Raw genomic sequence first — 24,338 nt, 5'->3', positions numbered from 1 at the left:
TCACCAAAAGGTTATGTACTTGGCCACAATAGCCGGTGGACATGGGATTTGTCAAGGTTCCTAGATGCTGAAAGGTAATATACCTTTGTCTCCTTTGTAGCCACGCACTGCACACAGATCCAAACTGATGCCGCTGTGTGTGCGTGTGTTGGGCGGGTGTGGGTACGGGGCTGGGTGGAGTGGGGGAGGCTTTGCCTCACGCACGCTCCTGTGTGCTAATAGCCAATATATCATCCGCTGTCTAACAGGTATGCCTCTGTCGTATTTAGCCATGCTTTAACCATTTTATATTGTATGGATTTGACAGAAATTTCATTTAATTTTACCCCCTTACAGCAGCATTGAGGTGAGATTTGCGGGATCTTAGAGCAGCACCTTGCAGAGCATGCAGGTTAATATGTGGAACCAAAGTTCAAGGGTCAAAGTAAATTTATTAACAAATTACGTAGATGTCACCATATACCTTGAGATTCTGTTTCTTGCGGGCATTCACAGTAGAACAAATAAATATAATAAAATCAACGAAATTCTACACACAGACTGTCAAACACCAATAGGCAAAAGAAGAAAAACGCAAGCAAAAAAAATAAATAAAATGATAGATAGATAGATAGATAGATAGATAGATAGATAGATAGATAGATAGATAGATAGATAGATAGATAGATAGATAGATAGATAGATAGATAGATAGATAGATAGATAAATGACACTGAGAAATGAGTTGTAGAGTCCATGCTGGTTCAGGAGCCTGATGGCTGAAGGGTAATACCTCTTCCTGAACCTGGTAGTGTGGAACCTAAGGCTCCTGTACCTGCTTCCTGATGACAGTAGTGAGATGGCCTGAATGGCTGGGTTCCTTGATGATGGATGCTGCTCTCTTGCGGCAGCACTCCTCAGCACTCCTTGTAGCTGTGCTTATTGGTGGCGAGGACTTTTTCTATGACGGACTGTACTGTATCCATTACATTTTTTTTTGTAGGCTTTTATGTTGTGATAGATATTCACTTTCTGGGCGGTGGGGGGGGGGGGTCTTCTTTTTCCCAAGATCAGCTTTCTAAATACAGCAGCTGACACTTCTAGAGATCAAAGGGGTGTTTTTGAATAAGATAAACATCCAATTAATATTCTTTGTTTAGCTTCACTTTGTAAACAGGAGCCAGTCTTCAGTTTCTAATCTAAATGGTAAGCAACAATCAATTTGAAGTTGAAAGGACAGCTTTGCAAAAAGACGTTCTGCCTCTATAATGCATGTTGGGTTACAGCACCTGAACTGACTTCACAACAGTTGCAATGTAAGACAACGGGTTATTTATTTAGACTCGTTTCAAACCAGACAAGATAACATAGAAACATAGAAAAACCTGCAGCACAATACAGGCTCTTCAGTCCGCAAAGCTGTGCCGAATATGTCCTTATGTTAGAACTACCTAGGCTTACCCACAGCCCTCTACTTTTCTAAGCTCCATGTACCTTAAAACTTTGACATACTTCTATAGTGTACAGTGGAGAGTATCCTGTGTGGTTTTATCACAGTGTGGCATGGAAATACCAATTTCTATTAACAGAAAAGCCTATAAAAAGTAGTAGATATAGCCCTGTTCATCACAAGAAAAGCCTTCTCCAGCATCGAGCACATGTTACAATGAGCCAAGCTTCATGAAAACAGCAGCCAACATTGAAACATAGATAACCTACAGCACAATACAGGCCCTTCAGCCCACAAAGTTGTGCCGAACATGTTCCTAACTTAGAAATTACTAGGGTTACCCATAGCCCTCTATTTTACTAAGCTCCATGTACCTATTCGAAAGTCCCTTAAAAGACCCTATCATATCCGCCTCCACCACCGTTGCCAGTAGCCCATTCCATGCACTCACCACTCTCTGCGTAAAAAACTTACCCTTGGCATTTCCTCTGTACCTACTTCCAAGCATCTTAAAACTATGGCAATAAGTTTAAGGAACATAGCAGATCAGATGAATAATGTCACTCAGCATACCAAATGGCTGATCTGTCAATTGTTGGGAAATCTGTGATCTGTATGCTCACAGTACTGAATATGTGAATCTGGATGCTGGGTCTCCAAGAAGCTTTCAGACTGTTTGTGTAAAAAGGGTACTTGAAGAAAAATGATATATGTGTGGAATCACCCAAGTGACAGAAAAATAATACAAATGTAGGCAGAGTTCGGGCTTATTAGGAATGGTTAACGTACATCAAGAAGAATGACAGGAAGACAGGGTGAACTAGAATCTGTTCCTCTGCCCTTGATTCCTCTGACAGACGATTTGTTCCTCTATATTGTTGACATGTCTTTGAAATCATTCGTGTTTTAGAAATCATTTGTAATTTTGAAAGTTTTAAGATGAAAATCCTCTGTGGGTTTTAAATGTGTTTTAAAATATTTATTTGGACATAAACAGATATAACTAAAAATAAATGAACTATGTTTAAACTACTTGCTTAGCAGTATCTTCTCCTTGGTAGGGAGGAGGGATCCGCTACTCAAATATTGGCATGTTGGGTATTGGCAGCTAAACTCACAATGGAGGATAAACAGGTAAGTGAACTACATAGCTTTGGAAATGTATTCAGCCCCCAACCCTTCGTTCACATAGGTGAGTATTACAACCAGTGATTTTGATTAAATTTAACTGAGAATTTTTATTTGTGAATTACATGCTCCTTTTTTTCCACAGTAGATCTCAAAAAACAGTGAAAATTCGCACCCCCACCTTTGTTCAGTAATTAGTTGAACTACCTCTTGCAACTATTACAGCCCAGTGGTCTTTCTGCATAAGTCTCTATCAGCTTTGCACAATGTGATGAAGCAAGATTTGCCCATTCTTCCTCGGAAGTCACTCAAGCTGTGCCAGGTTATTTGGAGAGCAATCTTGAGATCTTGCCAGAGATGTTCGACTGAGTTAAGGTGAGAGCTCTTGACTGGGCCACTCAAGTTCATCAATTTTCTTCATTTAAAGCAACTTCATGGTTGTCCTGCTGAAAGACAAACTTCCTTCCCAGTGTAAGCTTTCTGGCAGAAGCTAGCAAGATTTCATCCAGGATCTCTCTGTATTTAGCAGCATTCATTTTTCCATCAACCCTGACTAGATTTCCAGTAACTGCTGCTGAAAAGCATCCCCAAAGCATGACGCTACTTCCACCATACTTTAGAAATGGTGTTACCTGCCTGATGAGCAGCATTAGATTTATGCCACAGGTACTGCCTAGTGTTAAGGCCAAACAGTTGCACTTTATTCTCATCTGACCACAAGACCTTCTTCCACATCTTTGCAGTTTCTTCTAAGTGATGCTTTGCAAAGCCTTTACAGGCAAAGATATGCATTTTTAGTGGTATATATGGCGTAAATCTAATACTGCTCATCAGGATGGTAACACCATCCCTATTGTAAGTATGAGGGAGGTAGCACCTTACAATGTGGATCCTTTTCATCAGCAGGGACTTGAAATCTGGTCAGGCAAATGGGGAGATGAATTTTCGCAAAAAACAGAGTGATCCTGCATAAAACCCTGTCGTCTCTGCCAGGGGAGGAAGTTGGGCTTTCAGCAGGACAACGTAAAGCACACTGCCAAAGCAAACGTGAAGTGGCTTCAAATGAAGAAAATTAGCGTCCTTGAGTGGCCCATGGAGTCCTCCCGATTGAACATCTCTGGCAAGTCCTCCAAACTGCTGTCTACCACCACTCCCAAACTAACCTGGCACAGCTTGAGCAACTTTGCGAGGAGAAATGGGCAAATCTTGCTCCATCACAATTGTGCAAAGCTAATAGAGATTCATCCAAAAAGTAATAGCTGCAAAAGATGGTTCAACTAAGAATTGAGCAAAGGGGGAAGAATATTTTTGAAATGTTGACATTTCAGTTTTTCATGCTTTACAATCCTCCTTCTTTGGGCCTGCTGTGAAAATAGGAGCATGTGATTCACAAATAAAAAATCTCAGTTAAATTGATGAAAATCCCTGGTTGCATTTTTGTGAACCAAGGGTTGTTGTGAGCTGAATACTTTTTCAAAGCACCTTAGGTTCAATATAATCTGTGAATATACCTGTAGCTATCTACTATATATCTGAAAGGGCTTAAGGTCTTCAAAGAGTTTCGAACCTCAAGGTCAGCAAACCATTCTTGGATATTGATGTTTCCATACCAGGCCATGATGCAACTAGACAGGATGCTCTCCATTCTAGAAGTTTGTCAAAGTTCTAGATGACATGACGAATCTGTGTAAACTTCTAGAAAGTAGAGACACTACCATCTCTTCTTTGTAATGGCATAAAGATGGCATAGCAGCATCTCTCTAAAAGAATTCTAAAAGCTTCCTCCAGGATCTTCATAGGCTGTGCCCACACACAGTGATGCATCATAAGTTAAATCACACATATTTACATACTATATATTTCAATGGAAGAAAATAAAATAAAATGGAATAGAATAAACACTGAATTGAAAAGTGCTAGAAAGCTGTTACTCTAATGACTACGGCTGGTAGGTAATTCGCTAACTGTGATCAACAGACTCCATACACTGTAAAACCACTTTAATGGACTTCAAGTTCAGAGGCAATTTTAAGAAGGCACTTTCTTTTGGACTAAAAATATATTTCTGCTTCTTTCCAGAAAAGGACGTAGATCATGTTCTGTTTAAATTTTCTGTATCAGATCTACGCAAAAAATTCTCTCAATGCCTTCTTAAGACCCATCATCTCTTTTAAATTGATGGGAATTTATATTCCTAGATTTGAAGAGCCATAGATACAAGATTAGGTCCTTCGACCAAATGTACCATTGTTGACCATCAGGTACCCCTCTATAATAATCCCATTTACCAGCACTTGATCAACAGCCTTCTATGTCTTAGCAAGATCAAAAGCTCGTAAAGGTGTTGAGATGACACTTTCTGAATGTCAAGGGAGTCTCTGCCTCCACTGTCCAATCCGAACAATTCTAAACTTGGTTCTAGATTCTAATTATTCCTGCATGAAAACATTCTTCTTCAGATTCTCTCATTCATGCCTTACCCTAACCCGAACCTTTCTTTGGGCCGCTATGAATTTTGGTAAACTTTCAAACATTGAGCGACTTCATTAATAATTGCGCTAATAAACTCAATTAGTAGGCATTTTAGCTACTTTCAGCACTTTCACTTGTCAGAGTGAATTGTAATTGGGCTTCAGTTTAAAATGTGAGAACTCGGTCTGAATGAAAACTTGAAGACATTGTGGAAGAACCGGATTATGAAAACAAATTTAAGACCACAAGAACTCTGGAATCAGAGTGGCATACTGACCACTAGCATAGCGATGGGGGTACAAACCCATGCTTTTCAAGGTTCAAAGTAAATTTATTGTAAAAGTACATGTATGTCTCCATTTACTACCCTGAGACTGATTTTTCACAGGCATTCACAGAAAAGCACAGAGAAATACAATAGAATCAATGAAAAACTACATACAAACAAGGACTGACAAACAACCAACATGCAACAGAAGATAAACTGCACAAATAAAAATAAATAAGTAAATAAAAATGAATAATAAGCAAATTCAGAGTCCTTGAACACTGAGTCCATTTAGAGTTGTGGTGAGTTAATTCCTCACAGTCTCTTCCTTACTCTCACTCCCCAGTTTATTATCTTTAAGTCCTTTTCCTTCTAATCTTCTCCTTCCAAGTCTCTCCTACCATTCACTCTCTCCTCTATACTTCCCTCCATCCCCTGCGCTCTCAGTCCCACTTCACCTGGTTCTCCTTCCCCTCCCCAAGCTAAACTTTGTGCTCACGCAACTTTCAGGCCACTCGCAGGGTGAGGCTGCACTACAATGTCTGATCACTCCCACCTTCACAATCCCAGACTTGTGGTCTAAGCAAAGACTTCTCCCTCAACTCCTCCACCTCACCTCCCCAAGAAAAAAAAGTTGTCTGGAAACAGCAGCTGCAGGCAGCATAGACAGGGTGCAGCTATCCAGCGCTGTATGAACATGTAGTGGATACAGAGTGGATCCTTTGGTACAGACATAATGATGATAAAGATAGGTGAAGAGTGTCTACAGGATGAACCCATTTACAAATATCCCAGCCACCAATAAACCACTTGGGAATTGCTTCGGGTTTTGACCCTTAGTTTAACAACTGCTGCTTTAGGTCAAAAATGGGAAATAAATCATTCATGAGGTGAGGTAGTAAATTGGATTAGACATTGGCTCAATGGGAGAAGTCAGAGAGTGGTAGTGGAGGGTTGATTCTCTGAGTGGAGGCCTGTGACTAGTGGTGTGCCACAGGGATCAGTGCTGGTTCCATTGTTATTTGTCATCTATATCAATGATCTGGATGATAATGTGGTAAATTGGATTATAAAATTTGCTGATGATACAACAATTGGATGTGTAGTGGACAGTGAGGAAGGTTTTCAAAGCTTGCAGAGGGATCTGGACGAGCTGGAAAAATGGGCTGAAAAATGGCAGATGGACTTTAATACAGACAAGTGTGAGGTATTGCACTTTGGAAGGAAAAACCAAGGTAGAACATACAAGATAAATGGTAGGACACTGAGGAGTGCAGCAGAACAGAGGGATCATCTAGGAATACAGATACAAAATTCCCTAAAAGTGGCATCACAGGTAGACAGGGTAGTAAAGAGAGCTTTTGATACATTGGCCTTTATAAATCAAAGTATTGAGTCTAAGAGTTGGAATGTTGTGGTGAGTTTGTATAAGGCATTGGTGAGGCCAAATTTGGAGTATTGTGTGCAGTTTTGGTCACCAAATTACAGGAAGGATATTAATAAGGTTGAAAGAGTGCAGAGAAGGTTTACAAGGATGTTGCAGGGACTTGAGAAACTGAGTTACAGAGAAAGGTTGAATAGGTTAGGACTTTATTCCCTGGAGCATAGAAGAATGAGGGGAGACTTGATAGAGGTATATAAAATTATGATGGGAATAGATAAAGTGAATGCAAACAGGGTTTTTCCACTGAGGCTAGGGGAGAAAAAAAACAGAGGACATGGGTTAAGGGTGAAGAGGGAAAAGTTGAAGTGAAGAGGGAACATTGGGGGGGGGGGAGCTTCTTCACACAGATGAGTGGTGGGAGTGTGGAATGAGCTGCCAGATGAAGTGGTCAGGTACATGGATGAGAGGTGTATGGAGGGATATGGGCCAGGTGCAGGTCAATGGGACTAGGCAGAAAAATGGTTCAGCACAGCCAAGAAGTGCCAAAAGGCCTGTTTCTGTACTGTAATGTTCTATGGTTCTATGGTTCTGTGGATTCAAAACTTAATTCATTCCTTTAATAATACTTAACATAATATCTTACAATTTCTTTGTTTCACGTAAAGTTAATATATGTAAACATACGGTATAGTACATAAAGGTGTAGACATTAGTAAGTGAATATTTCAAAAACAATTCTAGAATGTTATCAGGCTTTACTTTATTAGATAAACTTAGCAACAAGTCTGTTCATCTTGGTTCCTGACTGCCTGTTACGCCACTGGTGTATGGGGCAGCAATGAAGGTCCTCCATCTCTGGCTTTCAACTTGGTAGCCTCTCAGTAAAATAGCCAGAAAGTAGACTATTGTACAATAATTTTTATATATTATTAAAAGAATGTAGTTTAATATTTTTGAGTGTTCAGAAAAGATTTACAAGGGGGGTGACAAATGTGAGAAAGGTGAAGAAGTAATCATTTAGAGGTTGGTAAAGTTATGAAATGTTATGAAAGATAAAGATGGCCTCAAGGTTTGCTCTTCCTTGTGGCAGTTTTTTCTTGGAAACCATCAATTCAGTAGGACCACAAGAAATTCAATGGCAGCTCAGGAGGTTCACCTGTTACTGGAGGGACTACCACAAGGAATAGCTGAGATGAAGTATATAAAATGCATCAAGGAGTAGTGATGATGAAGAATGAATGTTACGCTGACGGTGTTTTAGATCAGAGGAAGGTTGGGTAAAGCATGGGCACTATTGTAGCTCATTGGACAGAATGGCCTTTGCTTTTGTTATTATGTTCCACATTATCTTATCTTCCATCATCTGGGTCTTCAGAATGAGTTTACACAGTGCTTGGCAAGGTCAAGCTATAAAATGGGCTAGTGATTTGCTGTGACCCTGTTACATGCTAAGGGAAAGAATTAATTTAATTGCATTGTTTAGTTTAAATTACAGGAGAGAGGACTTACCATTGCATCCTGAAATTATTAGACCTTTAAACTCTTCAGACTACACTCTGGAGAGTTCCAAATGTAAGACTTGAATTGTAATAACATATGATTCAGGTAACTACATGGGGATCAAATCATATAGCAAAAAACTGAGGGTATTTTTCAATGCAAAATGCTAGCAGGAAAATTGGCAGCATATCATTATTACATCTGATTCCCTTTACAATTGTCAAAGACCACAATGGATTTTGTTGTGGTCCATTTTACGTTACAATCCAAGGAGAATATAGAAGCTATGTTTTCTGGATAAATTAATACACATTGATGCCAGGAGAATCATCAATTTTCCACTGGGAAAATATTATCTCACACTTCTGGTTGTGTACTGGTTTCACCCGACCTTTTAATCTTAAAGCTTGGAAAGAAATTGAAACCTTGCACGTTTTCTAACTCTTTCTTTACCTCAGCAAATTCACCAAGCCTCAAAGACCAACAAGTGAGAGTGGAATCTCCCTACTTTTCTCTAACAAAGGGCTGTTCAGTATGATTGTTTGCCTGTACTCATAAATATCCCTGATCCTGTGATGTGAATCAGGGAAGTGGGTGCCACATTGGATTAGCAAAAGATCATTTCACTCTTGGGACGTAGACTTGAATAAAGCTCACTAAAGCTCACTTCCCCATGGTAACTGTGGCTGAGAGGACTCAATTCTGATGCTGAACTATATGTGCCCAAATTTAGGAGTGAATTGCGAATCTAACTCAGATAGGCCTGAGGGATGGCTAGTTAAGCAAAGGAGAAAGAAGATGTGACTGGAATAATGAGCCTTTCAGAAATAGGATCTAAGATACTCAACAACAATAGGACCACTTACAATCAAAGCATTTACAATAGCTGTTCTCTTATTATAGAGTTGCAGATAATCTTACCATCTACTTTTTAACTTTTTGCTAGTTTACCCTCATGTTCCATCCATAGCCAGTTTGTATTTTCTAAGTTATTGTTTGTTCCTTTCTAAACTTTTTCCAAACTTCTAGTTCACCAATCTTCATAATAGTATGTGCCTTTTGTTAAATTTGTAAACTTCCTCAACTTCAGTGAGCCATTCATGGATTATCCTCATGGAATATTTTTATCTTAATAGGATCAATCTTACTTGAGAGTTATGAAGTACTAATTTGAATATCCGTACCACTCATCTGTATCTTATAATCTACTTTTCTATTGACTTTGTCTGGCTCTATTTTAACACCTTTGTAAGTGTTTTTATTTAAGTTACCTGACTTTCTCAGCTTAAACACCCTGTGAAATTCTATCATGCTAAAATCACTTTTCCCCAGAGTATCCTTTGTTCTTTGATCATATAAAGTCATAGTGTTGTATAACGGTGTCCACTCTAACTTTTTTGTCCATCTACACTATCCCTTTTGCCCACATTAACACCATATCCTGCTATACCTTGCCTATTTAGCTGTCTGTCAAAATGCCTCTTAAATGTCATGATTATCATTCCATCACATCCTCAGGAATTATGTGCATATATCAACCATGTGTAACAGATTTCCTTCCTCAGATCCCCTTTAAAACTACTTCCTCTCAGCTTAAACCTATGCCACATTATCTTTGATACCCCTATCATGGGAAAAAATAGTTTGATCACTACCCAATCTATGATTCTCATAATCTTGTACATATGTACAGTATATCTGTTGGCTCACCCAACAGCTCCCTTTGTTCCTTGAAAAACAAACCCAACTAATCCAAACCTTCCTCATAACTAAAGTCCTCCAATCCAGTCAATATCCCGGTGAATTTTTTTTCGTCTTTCTCTCCCAGATATATAAAAGGTTTCTCTTTCCAGAGATGCTGCCTGACCTGTTGAGTGTTTCCAGCATTTTCTGTGCATATTAAAAAAACACTTAAATCATGTCAGTGTAATGTTGAAAGTTAGTAATTATCATTTTCCTCCAATTGACAGGACTTTGTCCATTTAGTAATAACTAATGATTATTTTTGATTGCTACTTATGCTTTTTTTTCTGTTACTCCAATCCAGAGTCTGATTTGTTTTTGGGGATTTACAGCAGACAAAGCTTGAGGTTTAAGATTGGTTGGCAAAGCTTGTGTGCATTTGAATGCGAGGTCGAAGACTTCAGGATTGTTTGAGAGGAAGGTCAGGAACCCAGAAAGTAGTTGTGAGCGGGTTCAGAGCTCCCAGAAGGAGCTGAGATAATGAGAGACTTCACAAGTGGGAGCAAGTTGGATAATCTGACCCATTGTTATAGACCGCTTAAATAGAGGAATCCACAATATCTGCAAATCTGTATTTTCTGCTGGGTTTTATCTCTACATTACACAGAACAAGATTCAGTGATGTATTTTATAGCAAGTTATGATGATTTCATTCTGTAGATTGGAAAAAATGCTATTTATAGATGTAAAGTCAGTAAACTGAATTGAAACTAAGTCATTTCAAAATACAATCTTATGTATTGCCTGAGTGTACTTTCTGACTCCTGAATAAATCTCTTTCTAAAAAAAAGTTTAGCCTAAAATGTCTGAAATATTTGCAAGTATTCCCGATGGAATTGCCATATGTATTCAATTTGTTAAAAGCTGTACATTAGGAAGCAAATATAAAAGGCCCAAAGCCTTTCCAATGCTCCCTTGACTTAGTTCCAGAGATTGTGCTTCCATGCTTTAGTCACCAACTTTGCCCTGGCTAGCACACTACCTGTTTCTGTGGAAGAATTGTGATTCATTCATGCACATCAGGATTAAGTGCTTTTTAATTTGCTTTTGTTCATAATTTTTAGGATGTGGGCATCATTGGCAAGAAAAACATTTAGTCCTTCTCCCTAAGTGCCAACAATTTGTCCTAATCCAGCCACTTGAATGCTATGGCCGAGAAGGTATACAAAGCCTCAGAAGGTTAAGGAAGATTGGCACGTACGCAATGACTCTTAATATTTTTTGTAGGTGCATCATAGAAAGCATTGTATCCAGATACCTCACGGCTGGGTATGACAACTGCTCTGTCTGAGATGATAAGGAACTGGATAAAGCTGTGAACCCAATCCAGTTTACCATGCAAACTAGCCTCCCTTCCATTGACTCCGTCTACACTTCGTGCTGCTTTGAAAAAGCAGTCAGTATAATCACAGACCTCTCCGAAACCCGGTCATTCTCTCTGCTCACCTCTCCTTTCAGACAGAAGGTGCAAAAGCCTGAAAACATGAACCCCCACCAGACTCAAGGAAAGCTTCTTTCATACAATAATCAGACTCTTAAACTGAACTATCATACAGGAAAAGATGAACTCCTGATCTTTTCGTCTCTCAGTATACTTTATTTTAACCCTTGTACTTAACATGTCTACCTAACACTACATATATTCTGCATTCTATTTTCTTTCTAACTACTTCAGTTTATGGAATAATGTGTCTGGATGGCATGCAAACAAATGTTTTTTTGCTGCCTCATGCTAAGTGTGAAATAATAGTAAGACAATTTCACCTTGAGAAAGTGGTAGGGAGACATCTACTTAAATCACTGCAAGTCTATATCATGATGGCCCTGTCACTGTGCTGTCAGGCAAGAAGTTCCAATATCTCTAAACCCTGTAATGGTGACGTCATCCCAGTTTAGCGTTGTGCTTATCTTGGGAGAGAAATATCCAGGTTGCAACTTCTACATGTTATCATTTGCCTTGGCGGTGAAGGCTACGGAATTATGAAGTGCTACCAAAGCTTTATCCTTCTCTCCCAAGGACCTGAAAAGCAGCCTGAAGTCAAGAATAAAACATAAAAGAGGGTGGTTAAGGCTGCTTCATTAAGTGATACAAGAACAAAGGATGACCAAAGAAATAAGACAAAAAAAAAGTTGTCGTCATCCCATACTCAGACTGGAGATAACAACATTCCAGGGGTAAGAGTTAACCTATAAAATAGTGAGAGTCAAATGGTTTGACACCTGCTGCAGAAAAACTGAGAAGCTTCTAGAAAATACAGAATCAGATGTAGTACAATTACAAAAGCAAATATTGAACAATTACACCTCTATGGGTAATTGTATAAGAATAATAAGCAAGCATAGGAAAGTTAAGCTACTTGAAAAAGTGCAATTCTTCACCCTAATCGAAAAGTAGTCACACACAAACTAGGTGGAGGAACTCAGCGGGTCAGGCAGCAACTATGAAGGGGGACGGTCGGTCGGTGTTTCTGGTCAAGACTCTTCATCAGGATGTGGTCGTCTCCTTGGTGCACTTTTGTTTGATTTCCTCATAAAGTCACCACAATGTTTCTTAACCTCTTTGCTTAGAGTTATAGAGCACAACAACACAGAAACAGGCCCTTCACCCCATCCAGTTCATGCCTTTTATTCTGCCTGGTCCCATTGACCCACACCTGGATCATAGCCCTTCATACCTCTCCCATCCATGTACTTGTTCAAACCTCTCTTAAACCTTGCAATCAAGCCTGCATCCACCACTTCCACTGGCAGCTTGTTCCACTCTTGCTCCACCCTCTGAGTGAAGGAGTGTCCCCTATTTCACCCGTCATTTTTAACCTAATTCTCGTCTGCCCAGTGGAAAAACCTGTTTGCATTTACCCTATCTATACCCCTTTTATTTTGCACACCTCTTTTATCAAATCTCCCCTCATTGTCCTATGCTCCAGGGGATAAAGTCCTAAACTATTCAACCATACCCTGTAACTCAGGACCTCAAGTCCCACCAATACCCTTGCAAATTTTCCCTGTACTTTTTAAATCTGGTACATTTTCCCCGTAGGTAGATAACCAGAACTGCACACAATACTCCAAAGTTGACCAAAGTATTTTGAGCTTCAGCATAACATCCCAACTCCCATACTCAATACTTTGAATTATGAAAGCCAATGTGCCAAAAACTCTTTTATGGCCCTATCCCCCTGTGACACCACTTTGAATTATGGATCTGTATTCCCAGATCTCTTTGTTCTACACATTACTCAGTGCCCTACTGTTCACTGTGTTTGTCCTAGCCTGGTGCATTCTCCCTTAGTGCAACACCTCGCACTCTCTGTCATGTTCAGCCCATTTTTCCAGGCTGTGACCTGTTTTTTTTTAGTTATTTGCTTATGCTCTCCCAAGAACAACATGACCTCATGCACAGAGGAGGCTGAGCTTACTGTAAATGAAAAGAATCATCTTGGTACTTGAAGGTTTCTTTTATAAGGAAAACCACTTCCTTCTCAGAAAAGCTGTTCCTTCCTCATACTATTCCTTGTTTACAATTCTTCATTTGATTTAATCAGAGAATTGTCCGTATTTGCACATCTTTTTTTTTCCTCTGTGTTGTCGTGCTTTAAAAAATAACTCTGCATCTGCATTTCTTGAGAAGCAGAGATAGGAATGCCTGCATTTTGTACAGTGTCCGTGTATAAACTCAGATGAGAGCTTAAAAACAGATTCTGAAGATGCTGAAGATCTTGAGCAACACACATAAAATGCTGAAGGAATATTAGCAAGTCAAGCAGCATCTATGGAGGGAAATGAACAGGCAGTGTTTTAAGATGAGTACATTCATCAGAAGTTCAGATGAGAGCTTAAGTGCAATTAATTCATGGCTTCCGGCATGGGGGAGATGATGCAATTAACCCTGGATCTTAACTCCAGATTCATAGCCATAAAGCCATAGAGTACTACATCAGAGAAACTGATCTTTGGGACAATTTAATCCTTGCTGACTTGATCCTCTGTCTAATCCCATCTACCTGCACCCAGACCATATCCAAATTCCTCACATGTATTTACCTATCCAAAATTATTTTAAATGATACATTTGAACCTCTATCTACCACATCCACTGGCAGTTCATTCCACATTCACACCACCCTCTGAGTGAAGAAATTTCCACTCAGATGTCCCTTAAATAGTTTATCTTTCACCCTAAACCACTAGTTCTAATCTCACCTCACCTGAGGAGAAAAAACCTACACGCAAGCACCCTATCTATACCCCTCATAATTTTGTATGCCTGTATAATATCTCTCTTCATTCTCCTTTCCCCATAACTCAGGTTTTCAAGTCCCAGCAACATCCTTTTAAATTTCCTTTGCACTCTTTCAAGTTTACTGATATATTTCCTGTAGGTGACTGGAACAGCACACTGATGAAGGGTGTAATCCATCACCCAGAACCAAGATGTCGGAGGAACTCTTGAAACTTGTGTTGAGCTGCCACTAGTTGTTGGTTTCTGTAGGCAGCTCATCCCACAAATAAAAAGATGGTATTATCACTCCAAAGAGCCTTTGTTAATAATGACAAAAGCCTATCTATAGTGCCTATACAAGAGTATTATAGGGTTCCCCACAATTTTCCAGCTTCACAGAAAGGCACTTCTATAAGTATATCATGAACTTTTACCTATATTTTGCAAACACTGTGGCTACTGCCAGGTTATGAGTTTAATCACTGCATCACATTTTGGAATCGGCTTTGTTGAGGATTCCTTAAGTGAGTTGTTTTGGCAATAATTATTGTTTTAAAAAAATTCTCTATGAGGCATTTGTCAGAGCTGACCAAATAATTTGTTCCCACAAGTTTAGCAGTGTGATAATGCATGCATAGATTATGCACTGGCCAATGCACAGAGTGAAATGCTTGTGAAACTATTTTTAACAAAAACATTGAAACAACTGGTATCAATTTCTTTCCTATATGCTGCATACAATTCTTACAAGAATTTTTGATGTATTTATGTTGTAATATTTTATTAGTTATTTAGAGATACAGCATGCTAACAGATCCTGCCAATGTGTCCGTGTTGCCCAGTTACACCCATGTGACCAAATAACCAACATGTCTTTGCGAATGTGAGAGAAAACCAGAATACCCAGAGGAAACCATATGTGTCACAAGGAAAACATGTAAGCACCTTACAGACATTGGCAGAAATGAACCCAGGCCTCTGGTGCTGTGGTAGTGTGATAGTGTTACACCAATGGAGAACAACGAATTAGTTCAGAAATTAACAACGCTTAAGTTTCAACATTTTTTTGGCATGCTCCCAGTGTTGTATAGTGTGATAGGTTTGGGCCAAATGGAGTTGACTGACAACCGGTGGCCCCATTGGTCAGGGGTCCATGACAAGCCAGAGGAGAGACATCAAGACACCCAACTTCCCTCTTCACCCTGGACTCACTACTGAATGAAACTCACGCCATGGTTTTCTGTGGTGCACAGTCAGTTTCCCTTATTTAAACAGGAATGTAGCGGCACAAAGGCAGACCAAAAGAGATTCACTAGGTCATTTCCTGGTATGAGAGGAATTTTCTCTCATGAGAGGCTACAGTCAAAAAATCAAAGTAAATTGATTATCAAAGTACGTACATGTCACCATAGACAATTTGGAGATTCATTTTCCTGTGGTCATTCACAGTACATGCAAAGAAATACAATGGAATCAATGAAAATCTACACACAAAGGCATACAAACAACCAATATGGAAAAGAAGATCAAACCATGCAAATAGAAAAAAAGCAAATAATAATGATAATAATAATAATAATAATGATACAAAATGAATAATTTTGAGAACATGAGTTGTAGAGTACTTGAAAGTGGAATCAATTTAGTTATCAGGTGAGTGAAGTTATCCACACTGGTTCAGGAGCATGATAGTCTTGTGATATGGGACCTAAGGTTCCTGTACCTCTTTCCCAATGGCAGTAATGAGTAGAGAGCATGGCCTGGATGGTGGGTGTCTGCGATAATTGAATTTTTTGAAGATGTCCTGATTGAACTTTTTGAGGATGTGACTAAACACATTGATGAAGGAAGAGCAGTAGATGCAGTGTATATGGATTTCAGCAAGGCATTTGATAAAGTACCCCATGCAAGGCTTATTGAGAATGTAAGGAGGCATGGGATCCAAGGGGACGTTGCTTTATGGATCCAGAACTGGTTTGCCCACAGAAGGCAAAGAGTGGTTGTAGACAGGTCATCTTCTGCATGGAGGTCGGTCACCAGTGGAGTGCCTCAGGGATCTGTTCTGGGACACTTACACTTCGTGATTTTTGTAAATGCCCTGGATGAGGAAGTGGATGGATGGGTTAGTAAATTTGCTGATGTCACAAAGGTTGGGGGTGTTGGCATAGTGTGGAGGGCTGTCAGAGGTTATAGTGGGACATTGATAGGATGCAAAACTGGGCTAAGAAGTGGCAGGTAGAGGTCTACCCAGATAAGTGTGAAGTGGTTCATCATAGGTCAAATATGATGGCAGAATATAGTATTAATGGTAAGACTCTTGGCAGTGTGGAGGATCAGAGGGATCTTGGGGTCCAAGTCCATAGGACACTCAAATGAGCTGTGCAGGTTGACTCTGTGGTTAAGAAGGCATACGCTATATTGGCCTTCATCAATCGTGGAATTGAATTTATGAGCCGAGAGGTAATGTTGCAGCTATATAGGACCCTGGTCAGACCCCACTTGGAGTATTGTGCTTAGTTCTGGTCGTCTCACTACAGGAAGGATGTGGAAACCATAGAAAGAGTGCAGAGGAGATCTACAAGGATGTTGTCTGGATTGGGGAGTATGCCTTATGAAAACAGATTGAGTGAACTCGGCCTTTTCTCCTTGGAGCGACAAAGAATGAGAGGTGACCTGATAGAGGTGTATAATATGATGAGAGGCATTGATCTTGTGGATAGTCAAAGGTTTTTTCCCAGGGTTGAAATGGCTACCACAGGAGGGCACAGGCTTAAGGTACTTGGGAGTAGGTACAGAGGAGATGTCAGGGGTAAGTTTTTTATGCTTAGAGTGGTGAATGTGTGGAATGGGCTGCCGGCAACGGTGGTGGAGGCAAATACGACAGGGTCTTTTAAGAGAGTTTTGGATAGGTGCATGGAGCTTAGAAAAATAGAGAGCTATGGGTAGCCTTAGTAATTGCTAAGGTAGGGACATGTTCGGCACAACTTTGGTACTTCAAAACCTCTTGGTGCCAATAAGTGGAGAATCTTTCCTGATAGGAATCATTGAATATTCCCATTTAGGACTAGTATGGCTGCAATCTACAGTCATAGCCATGGGTACTTCAGTAAGCAATATTGTTTTAAGACATTTAAAAAATCTATTGATCCTCAAAATTGATGGACCCCGGATGGCAGACTTAAGCCATGAGTGCAATTCCCCTTTAAGCAAATGGAAACAGGGAAGGCGCACTGGTATACAGGTACGATTGAATCTCCAAGGCCTTAGATCCCAACTCCCAACTATCCTGCTGGCGAATGTACATTCTCTGGAAAATAAAACTGAAGACCTCAGACAAGACTGCAGTACCAGAGGGATATCAGGGACTACTGCTATTTTGCTTCTTGGAAACATGACTCATCCCCACCATTTCAGATGCCGCAGTGGCTTTACCAGTCTCTGCAAATTCAGATCAGTTGCGTCTATTAAAGGTAGGGTAGGGGTGTATATATCATGATTAACTCATAGTGGCGCACAGATGTGACAGTTCTGACTCAGTCCTGTTTACCCGACCTGGAATAGCCAGCAGTTAAGTGTCATCCTTTTATCTGCTGAGGGAATTTTCTGCCATCCTGTTAGCAGTGTACATTCTGTTATGTGGTGTTACTCCATAAAACTAATCGAAAGAAAAACACAGAGCTGGGGATAAACATGTCTACTCTTAGTTTAACTTTAGCGAGGCATGTACTTATGATATGATAGCATAATGACATATAACATTACATATACCCATAATCAGAATCAGAATAAGAATCAGAATCAGGTTTATTATCACCGGATTGTGACATGAAATTTTTAACTTAGCAACAGCAGTTCAATGCAATACATAATATAGCAGAGAAAAAATAATAAATTAAATAAAAAAAATAATAATAAATAAATTAGTAAATCAATTACAGTATACATATATTGAATAGATTAAAAACATGCAAAAACAGTAATAAAAAAGTGATGTAGTGTGCAAGGGTTCAATGTCCATTTAGGAATTGGAAGGCAGAAGGGAAGAAGCTGTTGCTAAATCTGAATCATTCCTGAATCCTGAATGAATTATGTAAACAACAAAGAATGCTTAATCCAGCAATATATTTACAATATTACTGAAGTAATACAAATACAACATTCTTCCCTACTTAGCTATAAACTACAACTCAATATAGAGTGCATCTCAACTCAAAGAGATAACATATTGCTCTCAAGTGCCTATAAAAAGTATTCACTCCCCCTTGGAAGTTTTCATGTTTTATTGTTTACAACATTGAATCACAATGGATTTAATTGGCTTTTTTTGACCCTAATCAATGGGAAAAAAACTCTTTTGTGTCAAAGTGAAAACAGATCTCTACAAAGTGATTGAAATTAATTACGAATATAAAACACAAAATAATTGATTGCTTAGGTATTCACCCCCTTTAATATGATGCAACAAATCATCACTGGTGCGGCAAATTGTTTTAGAAGTCACATAATTAGTTAAATAGAGATCACCATGTGTAGTCAAGGTGTTTTAGTTGATTGGAGTAAAAATACACCTGTCTATGGAAGGGCCAACAGCCAGTGTGTCAGTATCCCAATAAAAACTACACCATGAAGACAAAAGAACACTCCAAACAACCCTGTGAAAAGGTTATTGAAAAGCACAAATCAGGAGATGAGGACAAGAAAATTTCCAAGTCACTGAATATCCCTTGGAGTCCAGTTGTCAATCATCAAGAAACAGAAAGAATATGGCACAGCTGTAAATCTGCCTTGAGCAGGCTGTCCTCAAAACCGGAGTTATTGTGCAAGGGGACTAGGGAGGATGGCCACCAAGCAACCTATGACAACTCCGGAGGATTTACAGGCTTCATTGGCTGAGATGGGTGAGACTGTGTATACAACAACTGTTGCCTGGGTGCTTCACTTGTCGCAGCTTTATGGGAAAGTGCCAAAGAGTAAGCCACTGATGAAAAAAAACCACACATGAAATCTCAGCTAGAGTTTGCCAGAAGGCATGTGGGAGCTCTAAGGTCAGTTGGAAGAAGATTCTATGGTCTGATGAAACCAAAATTGAACCTTTTGGCCATCAGACTAAACACTATGTTATATCACTCATCACACCATCCCTACCGTGAAGCTGCATCATGCTGTGTGGATGCTTCACTGCAGCAGGACCTGGAAGGCTTGTGAAGGTAGAGGGTAAAATGAATATACAAAATACAGGGAAGTCCTTGAGGAAAGCATGATGCCGTCTGCAAGAGAAATGCAACTTGGGAGAAGATTTGTTTTCCAGCAAGACAATGACCCCAAGCATAAAGCCAAAGCTACACAGGAATGGCTTAAAAACAGCAAAGTTAATGTACTGGAGTGACCATTGCCATAGTTAATCTTAAATTCTCACTTACAGGCTTAAAGATTTCATCACCAGGGACAATTTCTTACTCTTGGGGGATAATGTCTTTCCCGACAAGGGTGGGGGGGCTGTCACTCTGTCTGGCAGGTAAGACTTGTGGCAGTGAAACAATCTCAGGTTCTGTGGCCTCCTCTGTGCTATTTGTAGGAGTTGACTCTGAGACTGCAGGAAGTGGTTCTGACAGCTTTAGACACCTTGCTCTTTTTCAATAATCAAGGTGTCATCTCCAGATGACATCAGCCACAATCTCCACTGTGTAGGAGAGTGGCCCAGTTTTCGCCATATTCTTTCCAAGTGTCCACTTGCGGTCACCTCCAGACCCTCGCCACTACTGCTTGTGCAGGAGTGAAACTTTGAACCTCAAATTATTTGTCTCAACCGTTTGTCCTGCATACTCCTTCATAGATAGGGTTTGAGGAGATCCAAATGTGAACGCAAGGGACAACTCCGGGATAGCATAGCTGGTGAGTTGTTGGTTGTGGACTATGCTACGTTATGTTATGCAAGAAGGAAATTCATGAGCTTCTAGTTCAGTGTTAGTGTAGTGTGCTCTATTGGCATTGCTCGCAGTTTGTTCCTTAGACTCTGGACAGACGTTTCCAACAAGCCATTTGGAGCAGTGGTATGGTACAGATGTAATATAGAAACGTAGAAAACCTACAGCACAATACAGGCCCTTCAGACCACAAAGCTGTGCCGAACATGTCCTTACCTTAGAACTACCTAGGCTTACCCATAGCCCTCTATTTTTCTAAGGTCCATGTATCTATCCAGGAGTCTCTTAAAAGACCCTATCGTTTCCACCTCCACTACTGCCACTGGCAGCCCATTCCATGCACTCACCACTCTCTGCGTAAAAAACTTACCCTTGACATCTCCTCTATACCTACTTCCAAGCACCTTAAAACTATACCCTCTCATACTAATCATTTCAGCCCTGGGAAAAAGCCTCTGACTATCCACATGATCAATGCCTCTCATTATATTGTACACCTCTATCAGGTCACCTCTCACCCTCCGCCACTCCAAGGAGAAAAGGCTGAGTTCACTCAACCTATTCTCATAAGGCATGCTCCCCAATCCTGGCAACATCCTTGTAAATCTCCTCTGCACCTACGGATCTCCTATGGATTCCACATCCTTCCTGTAGTGAAGCGACCAAAACTGAGCACAGTACTCCAAGTGGGGTCTGACCAGGGTCCTGTATAGCTGCAACATTACCTCTTGGCTCTTAAACTCAATCCCACGATTGATGAAGGCCAATACACTGTATGCCTTCTTAACCACAGAGACAACCTGCGAAGCAGCTTTGAGTTTCCTATGGACTTGGAGCCCAAGATCCCTCTGATCCTCCACACTGCCAAGAGTCTTACCATTAATGCTGTACTCTGTAATCATACTTGACCTAACAAAATGAACCACCTCACACTTACCTGGGTTGAACTCCATCTGCCAATTCTCAGCCCAGTTTTGCATCCTATCAATGTCCCGCTGTAATCTCTGACAGCCCTCCACACTATCCACAACACCCCCAACCTTTGTGTCATCAGCAAATTTACTAACCTATACCTCCACTTGCTCATCCAGGTCATTTATAAAAATCACAAAGTGTAGGGGTCCCAGAACAGACCCCTAAGGATCACCACTGATCACTGGCCTCCATGCAGAATATGACCTGTCTACAACCACTCTTTGCCTTCTGTGGGCAAGCCAATTCTGGATCCACAAAGCAACGACCTCTTGGAACCCATGCTTAGTAACTTTTTCAGTAAGCCTTGCATGGGGTACCTTATCAAATGCCTTGCTAAAATCTATATACACTACATTTACGGCTCTACCTTCATCAATATGTTTAGACACATCCTCAAAGAATTTGATCAGGCTCGTAATGCATGACCTGCCTTTGACAAAGCCATGCTGACTATTCCTAATCATATTATGCCTCTCCAAGTGTTCATAAATCCTGCCTCTCAGGATCTTCTCCATCATCTTACCAACTATTGAAGTAAGACTCACTGGTCTATAATTTCCTGGGCTATCTCTGCTCCCTTTCTTGAATAATGGAACAACATCCACAACCCTCCAGTCTTCTGGAACCTCTCCCGTCCTCTTTGATGAGTCAAAGATCATTGCCAGAGGCTCAGCAATCTCCTCCCTCACTTTCCACAGTAGCCTGGGGTACATCCTATCCGGTCTTGGTGACTTATCCAACTTGATGCTTTCCAAAAGCTCCAGCATATACTTTTCCTTAATATCTACATGCTCAAGCTTTTCAGTCTGCTGCGTCATCATTACAATCACCAAGATCCTTTTCCACAGTGAATACTGAAGCCAAGTGTCTTCAATATGTCTTATGCCTTTCATTTTCAGAAAGTACTGAAACTGTTCTGCAACCAACTATGGTCCATTGTCACTGACTAAGTGTTCTGGAACACCTGTCCTTGAGAAGAGGCTTCTAAGCACATGAACAATGTGCAAGGTTGTAGTGCAGGCTATTGGGAAGACTTCTGGTGACTTTGTAGCTGTATCCACCACTACCAAGAAATTTGTGCTCATGAGGAATCTGCCAAGATCCACATAAATCCTCTGCCATAGCAATGCAGGCCATTTCCAGGGATGGGAAGGTGCTGTTCTTGGCATCTTTTGGATGTACTGGCATCCCAAACAGTGCATGGCAAGCTGCTTGATCTGCTGATCTGTCCCAGGCCACCAGACAAAGCTTGGCTTCTGACCACACCTGGATGACCAGCGTGTAGCTCCTCCAACTCTTTAGCGCTCAGCTGAAATAGTACTACACCTCTCAATCCCCACATAAGGCAACCTCTGTCAAGGGCAAGTTCATCCCAGCGCTGGTAAAAATGAGGCTTATTGGAATTTCTGCTTCGCATTCCAGCCATTTTTGGTAGCCATGCAGACCTGAAGCAGTATGGGGTCTGTTCTGATTTCCCTTCCAATCATGTCTGCCGTAATAGGGAGGCTTCTGATTTGCATTGGAGAGAGTACTTCAAGAGGAGTGTCCTCTTTCATAAATTTTCCAGGTATTTCTTTTTCCTAAGTTAAACAGAACAATCCATCAGCATTTCCATGATTAATTGTCCTCTGGAATTTGATCTTGTAATTGTGTCCTCCAAGAAACAGAGCCCATCTCTGCATTTGTGCTGTTGCTGGTACTGAAACACCCTTCTGTGGACTGAAAATTGACACTTGTAGTTGATGATCAGTAATGAGGGTAAACTCTTTCCCAGACGAGTTTTGTTTGTAATGTTTTACACCTCAAACTAGACTCAAGGCCTCTCTATCAATCTGAGTGCAATTTTTCTCTGCAGCAGAAGGAAACATGATGCAAACATTTCCATCACTCGTAACACGTGACACAATGCACCTGTACCATAAGGTGAGGCTTCACATGCAAGCTTCACTGGACAACGTGGATCATAAGGTGTGAGTACAGTGTCCGATGCTAGCATTTCCTTTTGGGCTTTGAGCATCCACGTCCGCTTGCGATTTCTCAGCACACTTCTGTAATCCTTGTGCATCAATGGAGAGAGCAGAGCAAGTGATGTTCTGTTTTAAGTGTTTACCCTGGTTGTGTCATGCTCTGAGCGCATAATCTTCTGATATTTTTAACACTGTCTTGAGATTCTGGAGGTGTTCCCGGTCTTCCTCGCCAGTAAGATGATGTCATCCAGGTTTGCAGCACCTGGTCCATAGTTTTCTGCCCGAGTGTAGGTGCAGATGCTACTCCAAAAATAAGCCTATTATAGTGATAAGACTTTTGTCAGTTTTTATGGTTGTGGTAGAAATGGTCAAAACTAGTGTATGATGGGATACTTGAGCATTCTGGAGCAGCTGGACTTAAGCCTGCTGATGCAAGTGGAGAATAACCTTAGATGATAAGCACCGTACTAGGAACTCCAATAAATAAGATACAAGGCGCCTGGAACCAGAAGGAAGGATGCCTCTGGGGATAAACTATGAGTCTTGATAACGGGAAGCAGGAGCTTAGACTTGTGTTGAGAGATAATTGACATGTCTTTTAAACGATTGATCATGTACTGACTGTGGGATGCTCAACAAAGTTATGTGAGGTTGTTTGTCTTGCTATATAAATATGAGCTCAGTATAACCTAAAAATCAGAGTTCTGATGGCAGTGGAGACTGCTGCAGACTCTCCATGATATCATGTTAGTAAACACTTAAAACAAAACTCTAAGTCACTCTGGTGTTCTTAGTGTTTTCATGACAATGGTGAGAAACACTTTGGACTCTTCTTCCATCTCCATTTGTAGTAGGCCTCAGCTAAGTACACTTTGCTAAAGTTTTTTCCAGAAAGGGATGCAATGAGATCCTCTATCCTGGACAGAGGGTATTGATCTACCTTTGCCGCTAGGTTGATGGTGACCTTAAAATCACCACATATCCTGACAGATCCATTCTTCCTGGCTACTGAGACTGCTGGTATTCCCCATGGGCTCCACTCAACCTTGGAAGTAATTCCTTCAGCCTCCATATGATCTAGCTCACTGACTACTTTATCAGGGACAGTAGAAAGAACTTGACAGGGTTTGTAGAACTTTTAAGTGCGGTATTTTCACAATTAGCACAATTTTATTCTTGATAATTTTGAATTTTCCAATGCCGTCCTTAAATACTTTTGTGGCATCATCTAGTACCTTTCATTATTCACTTTCAGTTGACTCTATTGCAAATTGTGGATGGATCTCCAATCAAATTCCAATTGTCTTAGCCAGTCATGGCCCTACA

The 24,338-nt window shown here is 40.5% G+C and overlaps 1 long non-coding RNA gene across 1 annotated transcript in view; it reads left to right on the top strand.

The window, feature by feature from the left end:
• Positions 1-24,338, top strand: part of LOC140715635 (uncharacterized) — a 96,688-nt gene that overhangs the window by 672 nt on the left and 71,678 nt on the right. Inside the window, exon 2 of the long non-coding RNA XR_012096182.1 lies at positions 2,491-2,563. This is a non-coding gene — a long non-coding RNA (uncharacterized lncRNA). The remainder of the gene's footprint in view (positions 1-2,490; positions 2,564-24,338) is intronic.

This window comes from Hemitrygon akajei, chromosome 2 (assembly GCF_048418815.1).
Source record: "Hemitrygon akajei chromosome 2, sHemAka1.3, whole genome shotgun sequence".
Classification (NCBI taxonomy): domain Eukaryota; kingdom Metazoa; phylum Chordata; class Chondrichthyes; order Myliobatiformes; family Dasyatidae; genus Hemitrygon; species Hemitrygon akajei.
The sequence above is the reverse complement of the archived record's forward strand: the minus strand, read 5'-3'. Positions and strand labels throughout refer to the sequence as shown.